General features: G+C 47.9%; 1 pseudogene across 1 annotated transcript in view; it reads right to left on the reverse strand.

The window, feature by feature from the left end:
- LOC309658208 (ornithine decarboxylase-like) overlaps positions 1–12148 on the reverse strand; it is a 43975-nt pseudogene that overhangs the window by 6999 nt on the left and 24828 nt on the right. The window contains exons 7-10 of the transcript in view: positions 2885–2940; positions 1773–1808; positions 1095–1267; positions 433–605 (exon numbers count right to left, since the gene is read on the reverse strand). The product of the transcript in view is annotated as an ornithine decarboxylase-like (transcript). The remainder of the gene's footprint in view (positions 1–432; positions 606–1094; positions 1268–1772; positions 1809–2884; positions 2941–12148) is intronic.

A 12148-nucleotide genomic window follows, 5' to 3' on the forward strand; every position in this document is an offset into this window, starting at 1 on the left:
AGGAAAAGGATAAAATTATAAATACACCTTCCACAGGTCTCCATGTTACAGGATCAGAGATGTTAGATAACTTTCCCAAGATCACACAACATGTGACAAATGAAACTGAAATGTGAGCCCTGGTCTCCCCGACTCCAATACAAGTGCCTTTTCCATGATGTCGCCTAATGCCAGACCGCCTAATGCTAGGCTCTGCCTAGTATCTATGCAGACACAGGCAATGTTTATTTAGCACCAACGTGCACCAGGGAAGGCATCGGGCCACTGACCCAAATTCTTGTACTTTGCTGCTTGGGCCTGTGCCAGTCACCGTATGGGACCACCTTCATCTGGTTCCTGCAGCCCAACTCCATCTGCTGGGGTCCCAGGCTTGAGGTCCCTTGCTCCACCTGTCTCTACCTGTTTGCACTGCCCCTCCTCCACTGGTCTCACCTGGCCCCGGGGTGGTGCTGGGCCACCTTGATTAGCTCCTCCTAACTGTTGAAGATCAGGAGCCGCACCCCATGGTGGGCAGCATACTAGATGTGCAAGACAGGCTTGCAGGGGTTGGCATAGATGATACGAGAGGGGGCCACGCCCTGACCCAGCACCTGCTCCAGCTCCACCTGGCATGGGTAACAGCCAGAGTGGGGGGGCTGCCTCACTACCCTTTACTCTTTGGGGACAGGAAACCTGGGCATGAGTAAAAGGGGCTGCCTTGACTGAACCCCTACTATGCAGTGCGCTGAGCACAAATTGTGCTCTTTAAGCTTCTAGACTCTTCTAAGGAAAGTATAGTTGGCCCCATTTTCAAGAGGAAGGAACTGAGGCTCAGGTGAAATGGCTGTGCCAGGACAGGAGCGGGGTCTGTGGCTTCAAGCTTGTGCTTCCACTCAACTCGCTCAGGCTGTCTGCCTTAGTCACGTGGACCAGTGGGAGGTTGACCACACCCATAGTTCGTTCATTTATTCCTTCCCAAACAATTGAGGACTATGAGTGTCATCCCCTGTTCAAGGTGCTGCAGTCCCCACTCCAGGACCCCTGGCAACTGGCCTTTTTTTCCCAGGAAGTGTCAGGCCCGTGAATGAGACAATTGGCCTTGGGCCCAGGCTCACCTGGCTAGCACAGTCGAAGCCGGTGCCCAGGGTGGCCAGGACACGCAGCACCCAGGGGCTGCTGTTGCACTTCACCACATAGAAGGGTAAGACCCGAGGCAGGGCCTGGCGGAAGACCTGATGGCGCTGGCCAGCATGCCCAGGTCAGTCACCATGAAGGGGTCTCGGCAGTCCTGCCAGCACAGGGAAAGAGGAAGAGAAGGCTGGCTAGTGGGTTGTCTCATCTAATCCTCAAAACAACTCTATGCAGTAAGTACTATTGCTGTTGCCATTTCAGAGATGGGGAAACAAAGGCTCAGAAAGAGGAAGTCACTGGCTCAAGGTCACAGAGCAAGTACATGGCAAAGATAGGATTTGACGCCAGGCCTTCTAACTCTTAAAATAGGGGGACAAGAGGGCAACAATCTTTGTAGATCAAAGCTCCAACCCTCAACCAGACAGCTTGGCACTGGGTAAAACTCCAAGCGGTGGGGTGGGGAGGGAGCTAGAAGGGGACAGAAATATTCCATCATCCCCAGCAGAACAGAGCCTTGGAATAAGACCTAGGAGACTGACATAAGACCGTAAAACAGAAAGTCTTATTTCTTGCCCACCGAGTAGAGACTGAGACACCCTCTTCCCTCCCTACTTACCCCTTTCCCTTCCCTCCTCTTTCCTCCCCTCCCCCTCCCTCCCTACCTAATCGGAGAGCTCCCTGATCTTCTTCAGCACCACCTGCCAGGCAGTTTCCCAGCCTCCAGATTGATGAGATCCTTTGGCCACATGCTTCCAGGGCTTTCTTCACTCTCCTTTGGGTTCCCGATGGGGGTGGTCATCCCCGACACTCCAACCAAGCCGTCAGCCAGGCGCGGTTCCGACATCCTGGAAAGGGTTTGCACTGAGGATGGGGCCTCTTCCCTCCTCCCAGCTCCCTGAGGGCCCCGGAGCCAGAGTTCCCAGGCCATAATTTCTCAGCCCTCCCCTTCAGCCACAAGAACTCCACAGAGCCCTCGTGAATTTTCCCATCTGTAAAATGGGCCACTGGCCCGGCCCAGCCTGCTTCAGAGAACTGGTGGGGGACCAAGCCAGATACACAGGCTGTGCACACAGAATAGAGGGTTGGCATCCTCTTCCGGGCTCCTCCACACACGTGTTCCCATTCACAGATAAGAAAACTGAGGCCAGAAAAGATAAGTGCAGAATCCAGGATCTTCAGATTGTAGGGCTCAGAGCCAGGGCCCAGGAGATGATCTAGGTCCAAGGTCCCCATTCTACGCACAGGAATGAGAGGCCCAGAGAGACGAAGGGACTTGATCGAGGTCACCAAATGGTCAGTGGCAGAGCTGGGCCTGGCACCTGCGCTCCCTAGAGCCGCCACTGGACCTGCTGCTGGCCACACTTCCCTGAGACCGAAGTGAGGGTGGCCTGCAGCCAGAGGCCTTCTGCTTCCGCAGCTGGGACTGCACGCATGCCCCCCACGCCACACGCAGACTCACTTGGTGCCTATTGTGACCTGCTTCCCCAGCCACAACCCAGGGGGCCAGGATCTGTGGCAACTGGGCTTCGGGTAAATCCCACAGGAAGAGCAGAACTCAGCCCAGATCTCAGGGGCCAGGGCAAATACCACCCCAGGCTGTCCCTCCAAACCTCGGCCAGCTCTGCCTGCTCAGCCCAGACCTCCCAGGCCCCGAGAACTAACCCTCCTTTGTCACCCACACGACAGGATCACAGGTGAAGTCAGACTCCAATTATAAGTGAACATCCGAGACAATCAGAGTAGAGGGACCTTGGGAACCGGCGTCCACCCTTACCACTTCACAGATGGAAACACTGAGGGGCCCAGAGGTCTCCGGAAGACTCAGCAGACCTGGGGGGGGTAGAATCAGGACCTCAGACTCTAATCACGGGCCGGTTCCACTGCCTCAGAGCAAGAGCTGGGCTCTCCTGGTGCTGCGTCTCTGCCCTCCACGGCAGATTTAAATACCTCGCTGGAAGTGTTTCCAGAAAAGTGAGCCTATCTGCATCACTCAGTGTCCAGTCACGTCCCTCCTCCCTGGGCCCACCCTCCCTCTCCATGTGGGCTGCTGAGGTCTCTGTGACCTCTTGTCCCTCCCAGGCTGAAGCCATCACCTTGGGTCCGCCCACCCTCTAGGATGTCAGCGGTCACTTCCTGCAGGCTCACACCCCGCCTCTGTGCTGTGACCAGAGCCTCCTTGCTGTTCCAGGAAGGCAGTTCAGCAAGGAGCCAGCTCCTGCCCTGACTCTTCTTTTCTGCCAGCCCTGCCTGGTCTTCTGCTCACTTGCGGCCTCCAACCCTATTCCCTCCCACCAGGGGTCAATGCCCCCTGCCTCCCATCCCCCTTAGGCTCTGGGAGCTTAAACATCTAGGAAGGGGCAACAGGTAGAGCCTGGATTGGAGGGAGGAACTTGCTGCAGGACCAGGACAAATCCCTTAACTTCTAGAGCCTCATTAATCCCATCTGTGATTCGAAACAAGATAGTAAAGTCCAGGCTTTTACAGAGACCCCCACCTACTCTCACCCGAGACTGCTTCAGCTGGAACTGACTTCTAGCTCTGCTTCTTAGATGCTGTAAGTTCTTGGGCAGATGACCTCACCTCTGGGGGCCTCAAGATGGGGATAAACCAGCAGGTGGTCGTGAGGATTAAATGAGATGAAAAGAGTTTAGCCAAGTGCCAGCATATACCAGTAATCATGATAATAGCAACAAGAATGGCCAATATTACTAAGCCCTAAATAAGTGTCAGACATTACGCTGAGTACTTTATGTGGGTCAATCATGGAGTCTTCATAGCAGCTTATGAGGCAAATTCCACCCAGAGCCAGCTACATGTTTGTGGGACCCTGGACAAAGCGAATCTGTGTCGGATGGGTGACCCCCATGGGGTTGCAACCTCAGCACCAGGACGAGCTCAGTACCTGGATTAATGTGGACAAGACGCTCCTGGTGAGTTGCCTACCCAACGTGCGGGGTGTCGCCAGCCTGGGGTGAGGACAGCTGCCACCTTGCCCTGCACTGAGACCTGTGAGGCCATGTGCCTGACCCCAACTTCTTGGCTCTAGGCAAATCCATATGGATAGAGCTGGCCCCGACCAGATCCCCGCGAAGCAGAGGAGCCCAACCGGAAACTGTTCCCCCCCAAGCCATGGTAGCTCTCCTACCCCTGGTCTGCCCACAGTGACAGGTACATGGGTGAAGCTCAGACTCCTGCTAATGTGTGACCATCAGAGCCCCGTCAGAACCAGAAGGGACCTAGGCTCCTTCTCAACCGCTTCTCCCATCCTATACATGGGAAAGCTTAGAGGCCAGAAGGAGAAAAGGGCCAGAACTCCCCTGGCGAGTTGGTGGTGGACTTGGTCTTCAGTCCATCTCCACACACTGCAGATCCTGGGTGGGTTCTGATTCCGGGTCCACTGCCCTGGAGGATGTATTGGCCTCTCCTTATGTGCAGATTCTTGCCTTTCTCTGTGGGTTTAAATATTTCTTTGAAAATCTCTCTAAATGGGAAAGTCAGTCGCACCCCATCAGGCCATGGGGCTGGGCCACATGCCCCTCCTCCCACGCCCTTCCCACCCCCGACCTGGGCCCCTCGTCTCCTTGTCTCTCTACCTTCCCATGCAGGCTGCCAGGGCTCACTCTGTCACCTGCTTGTCTCTCCCAACTGCCTCCGCCAACCCAGGCAGCCCCTCCTCCTTCAGGCTGGACCCACCTGTGTGGTCCCTGGGCCTCTCTTGACTGCTGCTCAGCCCAGACCTGGGTGGCGGAGGTACTGAGGATCTCAGGGATACAGAACCTGGGCCCTCAGTCCTACCCCTGGAGCAGCTTGAGGAGGAAGGCCCTGTGTCCCTTGAATTCAAGAAGACAGTTGGGGGACACAATTTAGCTTGGAGGGAGATCAGTTAGGATTTAAGCAGCAAAATAAAATCACTTCAGCTATTCACAACAGAGACAATTTAATGCAGAGGATTGTTTCCACAGGTGATGGAGCAGCTGAGGGCCAAACGGAACAGTGAAGCAACCTGGATCCTGGCAGGAAGTTACTCCCATGCCTGGACTGGAGGGGCAAAGGGAAAAGTGAGGTTCCCCAAACCGGAGTCGGAGGTCACTTCGTGGAAGTTGGAACCACGGAGACACAGCCACTGCCTAGGAATCTACCTGGGACAGAGAGGTGGAGGAGACACAGCCTGGTTTCTCCTGTGGCCTCCCAGCCTCATGCCAGTGCCCCCCAGTGGCTGAGCCCTGCCGGAAGCCAGCCCCCCTGGAAGATGGGACAGAGTCAGGGAGGGACAGAGAATGGATGGGGAGGGGGCAAGCAGACCCAGGATGATCACAGGTGGTTGGGGGCTTCTTAGAGGTAGAGACATTTACCTGAGCCCTCGAGGGTGAGAAGGTGCCAGCCAGGCCAATACTGGGCAGAGCATTCCAGGTAACTGCTGGTGCAAAGGCTCAGAGGTGGGAACAAGCTTGGGCCCCAGGAGTAGAAAGGAATGTAGTGGTGCAAGAAAGGAGGTGGGAATTTGCTGGGCTTCAAAGTCGATGTGTAATACAAGTCAAGTATTAGCCTGATATTACAGATGTGAAAATGGGGAGGGCGGGGGGGCAAAATGTGGCATCCAGCATACAAAGAACCCTTCTAATAAGATGATCTCAAATCCAGACCTGATCTCGGGCGAGCTAGACACTTGCAGATGGAGAGGCTTTCAGTTCTGTACCAGCTTCCCCTTTCCTCCTAAATGTACAACCCCGAGGGATGCTCCTTGTCCATTTCCCAGCCTCGCCAGCTATATACACCACCCTGGTGATGTCTGCTCTCTCTCCAGAGCTGCAGTGCTTGCTTTCTTGGCTTGTGTGTTCCCTTTGCTGGGAACACTCTTCCATCACATGTTCAAATCATGCTTTCTTTTGCTTACAGGAATCATTTGTTCAGGGTTAAATTCAAGAGTGGGTCAGCTCAGTTTCTGAGGCACCAAAACACCCAGGAAATGAAGGGAGAGAAGAAGAGCCAGAGAAGAAAACTGAGTGTCACAAAACTCAGTAAGAGATTGGAAGTCAAACTTTGGTAGGTCACACAGGGTGAGGTGACACTCATGTAACCACTTCTCATAATCACCCTGGCTTCAGGAGTGGGTGGGTGTGGTAAACTGCAGGGTTTTTGCTTTGCAAGAAAGGCTGCAAGTTTGGGCAGAGCTGAATTGCTTAAGACAGAAGGGAGAGGTGGGGTCACCAGCAGGGCCTCCTGTTACCAGCAGGCCCATACTTCTACCCTCTCTCTGTACAACTTCCTCTGAATGAATGCTAAACAGATATTTAAGGAACATTTATTTAATGCTGGAACCACGGGGTATCCACATGTAAAAGAATGAAGTGGACTGCTACTTCATACCATACGTAAATGTTAACTCAAAATGGATGAAAGACCCAAATATAAGAGCTAAAACTATAAAACTCTTAGAAGACAAGATAGGAGTATATTCATGACCTTGGATTAGGCAATGGTTTCTTAGATATGGGGAGAGACTGTTAATGTATACAGGATTTCTTTCTGGGGTGACAAAAACATTTAAACATTAGACTGTGGCAATGGTTGCACAACACCATGAAGATACAAAAAAAAAAACAACAGAGAATTGAACACTTTAAATGGGTGAAATGTGTGGTATGTGAATATCTCAAAATATATTTTAAAAAAGAATATTCATACCATGTTCTTGGATTGGAAGAATCAATATTGTGAAAATGAGTAAACTACCCAAAGCAATCTACAGATTCAATGTAATCCCTATCAAACTACCAATGGCATTCTTCACAGAATTAGAACAAAAAATTTTACAATTTGTATGGAAACACAAAAGACCCTGAAGAGCCAAAACAATCTTGAGAAAGAAAAACGGAGCTGGAGGAATCAGGCTCCCCGACTTCAAACTATACTACAAAGCTACAGTAATCAAGACAGTATGGTACCGGCACAAAAACAGAAATATAGATCAATGGTACAGGATAGAAAGCCCAGAGATAAACCCATGCACATATGGTCACCTTATCTTTGACAAAGGAGGCAAGAACATACAATGAGAAAAGATAGCCTCTTCAATAAGTGGTGCTGGGAAAACTGGACAGCTACATGTAAAAGAATGAAATTAGAACACTCCCTAACACCATACACAAAGATAAACTCCAAATGGATTAAAGACCTAAATGTAAGACCAGACACTATAAAACTTTTAGAGGAAAACACAGGAAAAACACTCTTTGACATAAACCACAGCAAGATCTTTTTTGACCCACCTCCTAGAGTAATGGAAACAAAAACAAAAATAAACAAATGGAACCTAATGAAACTTCAAAGCTTTTGCACAGCAAAGGAAACCCTAAACAAGACAAAAAGACAACCCTCAGAATGGGAGAAAATATTTGCAAATGAAACAACAGACTAAAGATTAATCTCCAAAATATATAAACAGCTCATGTAGCTCAATATCAAAAAAACAAACAATTCAATTAAAAAATCAGCAGAAGACCTAAATAGACATTTCACCAAAGAAGATATACAGATGGCCAAGAGGCACATGAAAAGATGCTCAACATCACTAATTATTAGAGAAATGCAAATCAAAACTACAATGAGGTATCACCTCACACTGGTCAGAATGGCCATTATTAAAAAATCTAGAAACAATAAATGCTGGAAAGGGTGTGGTGAAAAAGGAACCCTCCTGCACTGTTGGTGGAAATGTAAATTGATACAACCACTATGGAGAACAGTATGGAGGCTCCTTAAAAAACTAAAAATAGAACTACCATATGACCCCGCAATCCCACTACTGGGCATATACCCTGAGAAAACCATAATTCAAAAAGAGACATGTACCACAATGTTCATTGCAGCACTATTTACAATAGCCAGGACATGGAACCAACCTAAATGTCCATCGACAGATGAATGGATAAAGAAGATGTGGCACATATATACAATGGAATATTACTCAGCCATAAAAAGAAACGAAATTGAGTTATTTGTAATGAGGTGGATGGACCTAGAGTCTGTCATACAGAGTGAAGTAAGTCAGAAAGAGAAAAACAAATACTGTATGCTAACACACATATATGGAATCTTAAAAAAATGGTACTGATGAACCTAGTGGCAGGGCAGGAATAAAGATGTAGACATAGAGAATGGACTTGAGGACACAGGGTGGGGAGGGAGAAGCTGGGGCGAAGTGAGAGTAACATTGACATATATACACTACCGAATGTAGAATTGTCAGCTAGTGGGAAGCAGCAGCATAACACAGGGGTATCAGTTCAGAGCTTTGCGATGACCTAGAGGGGTGGAATAGGGAGGGTGGGAGGGAGGCTCAAGAGGGAGGGGAGATGGGGATATATGTATGCATATGGCTGATTCACTTTGTTGTACAACAGAAACTAATACAGTATTGTGAAGCAATTATACTCCAATAAAGATCTATTAAAATAAAAAGTAAGAAAAATCAGATAGTAGCACCATTAAAAAAAAAAAAAAAAAAGAATATTCACTTAAAGAGACACCACAATATTACTAACCTACAAAGTGGCTCTCAGTCCAGCCCTGGGTGAAACAGACAGAACATAGATCTTGCAAACCTGCCAGTCTGAGTTTGAATCAAATCCAGAAACCTAGAAAGCGATTTATCTACTCTAAGTGTCAGGATTCTCACCCATGGAAAGGGTATGATAAGAAGCACCTACAAGTTAGATTCTTAAATGCACACACTCTTAGATTGTCAGAATGTCTGAAGCAAACATCTTAGACCTGAAAAGATATGTGGTCAAACCTCCCTGTCTCTCGGTATATAAATCCTCTTTTCAACTTCCTAAATAGGTCATCATCCCACTAGGTTGCTTGCAACCCCCCAGGACAGGGAGCTCACCCCACTTCCTGAGGCAGCCAGCCCTATTCTTGAACAGCTCTGATTGATGACGAGGTCTTTCTTTAAACTCTATCTCTTCCTCGTTGACTCTTTTTTATTTTATTTTATTTTATTTTTTATTTTTGGCAGTGTTGGGTCTTCGTTGCTGTGTGCAGGCTTTCTCTAGTTGCAGCGAGCAGGGGCTGCTCTTCGTTGTGGTGCATGGGCTTCTCATTGCGGTGGCTTCTCTTGTTGTGGATCACGGGCTCTAGGCGCGTGGGCTTCAGTAGTTGCAGCACAGAGGCTCAGTAATTGTGGCTCGCAGGCTCTAGAGCACAGGCTCAGTAGCTGTGGCGCACAGGCTTAGTTGCTCCGCGGCATGTGGGATCTTCCCGGACCAGGGCTTGAACCCGTGTCCCCTGCATTGGCAGGCGGATTCTTAACCACTGCGCCACCAGGGAAGCCCCTGGTTGACTCTTATAGGTCCTGCCTCCTCCCTTTCAGGCCCCCACAGAACCCCTTCAGTGACCTGAAATTTGTATCAATATGTCACTGAGTCTGTCCTTTTCTGGGTCAAAAACTCCTTCTCTGATTTCCATCTAGTATAACTTCGTGGTTTTCCCAGTGCAGAAGCAAAGTTCCAGAGAGATTCACCACAGGTAACAGAGGCTGAGAGATCACATGGTGAGTTGGGGGACCAGCCCGTCTACCCAGAGCTCCTATGACAGACAGCAGAATGTGTCAGCACTAGGTCTTCCCTGGGACTTTGACTAAGTTCCATATGTTGGCTCCTAGCTTGGGGATGAGTGCAGGATTGATCAGAGAGACATCATGACTAACACGGCACCCAGCACCAAGGACCCCTCTCCAAGCTGAGCCTCCACCTCACTCAGCCTGCCTGGTCGGGCTTGTGTCCTGAGTCTCTTTGAAACATGGCTGGAATGACTCACCAACATCCAACAATTATGCCAGTCCCGGGAAGAGCAGAAAGATGGGGAAACAGGCTCTCTTTTCGCAAGTTATCCCCAGTTTTGTGGGAACGATGGATATGTAGACAACCAGAGACCAGAGAGGAGGACTTAGTATTCCCATTGTATTTAGACTAAAAGATGAAGAGATTTGCTCAGGGTCATACAGCTGGTAAGACAGAGCAGGAATTTGAACCCAGTTCTGTTGACCTCAGAGCCTCTGTTCCCAGGAAGGAAAAGGCAGCATAACTCAGTGATTAAACACATAGAATTTAATGTGCCCAATGGAGATGATGATGATGGGGGAGGTGAAGATAGTATAATTATTTATCGAGTGCTTACTACCACACGCCCTGCCAGGTATCAACTCATTCAATACTCACAAAATCTTACGGATGTAGTTACAGTTATTATCCGCATTTTATAGGTAATGAAACCAAGGCAGGGAGAGGCAGGATAATAATAAAATCTACCTAATAAGACCATGGAGAATAAATGAGGTAATGCATGGAAAGCCCATAGTTTAGTGCCTTCATGACACTGGTTAAGTACTTAAACTATAGTTAAAGATAATGATAATAATGTTGGCAAGATAAGGGCCTTAGAGATCATCTAAACCAGAGACCTTAAATCTTTTGTCTTAAAACTTAAATATGGACCCTATAGTGGATATTTGTCATGTCTTGTGGATGCCCGGCATCTCTGAACACCCTTCCTGGAAGTCCCATCTCTCCAATGTGGAAGCAAGAAGCCAACTTTGCCAGGTTCGCTTGCAGCCAGGATGTGTGAAAACATGACCTGGGCTCTATCAGGTTGATCTGAAGGCAATGAGGACTGGCTAGTATTACAAAAGTGACTCTAGCCACCGCCATGGTGTGTGGTGGTGAAGCAGTTAATTAAATTGTTGCCTGTTGTCAACTGGAATGAAGTTCCCGTTGAAAGTAAGGCTTTAGGGACCAAATGTCTAGTGCCATAAAATGGCACAAAAGGCAGAAGGAATACCAGTATTGGGGGTGGAGTAACTTCTGCCTGTCCTAGAGAATTTAGGGAAATAATATGGCAAGCTCAGAGGCATAATTTATTGGCACAAGACATGGCCAGAGAATCAGGAACTTTCTATGACTAAACTGTAAAGAATCTCTCATCTCTTGCTGCTGAAGAGATGAATGAGCCAATAACGGAAATAAAAGTTTGAGAATGCAAGTTGCCATATCACAACATCAGTTAAATTTATAGCCTTACCTCACGTGCGCGCATGCACGCACACACACACACGTCTACTAAAGTTAAACATACACCCATCCTGTGACTCAGCAATTCCATTTCTGAGTATACACTCAAAAGAAATAAGTAATACTCAACAGAAATATGTCCACCAAAAGACATGTACAAAATCATAGCAAGTTTATAATATCGCCAAACTGGCAATCTAAAAGTCAATCAATCATAGAACTGACAAATAAATTCATATATATCTCATGGAATACTACACAGCAATGAAAAAGAACAAACTAATGCTAATTGTAAAACCATGAGTGAATCTCACAGACATATGTAGAGCAAAAAAAAAAAGGCAGACCCAAAATAACAACACATACATACTTCATGGTTTTATTTATATGAAGTTCAAAAACAAGTAAAATTAATCTACTCTGACAGTAGTCAGAAGAGTCATTACCTCTGGGTAGGAGGCTACTGGCAGGGAGGGAGTGTGAGAGAGCCTTCTGGATTCCTGGAAATGTCCTATATCTTATATCTTGTTCTACCAGTGGTAATATAGAATATACTTACAGATCCTCCCCTATTAACAAGGGGTTATGTCCCAATAAACCCATTACAAGTTGAAAATATCTTAAGTTGAAAATGCATCTAATACACTCACCTACTGAACATCATAGCTTAGCCCAGCCTACTTTAAACATGCTCAGAACACTGACATTAACCTTCAGTTGGGCAAAATCATCTAGCACAAAGCCTATTTTATAATAAAGTGTTGAATACGTCATGTAATGTATTGAAAACTGCACTGAAAGTGAAAAACAGAATAGTTGTGTGGGTACAGAATGGTTGTAAATGTTTCAGCTGTTTATCCTGGTGACCTTGTGGGAGGCAGCTGCGGTCGCTGCAGTTGCTGCCACGCTCAGCATCACAAGAGAGTATGGAGCCAAATATGCTAGTCCAGGAAAAGATCAAAATTCAA

Source organism: Balaenoptera physalus (genome assembly GCF_965194825.1).
Source record: "Balaenoptera physalus genome assembly, chromosome: 1".
Taxonomy (NCBI): Eukaryota; Metazoa; Chordata; class Mammalia; order Artiodactyla; family Balaenopteridae; genus Balaenoptera; species Balaenoptera physalus.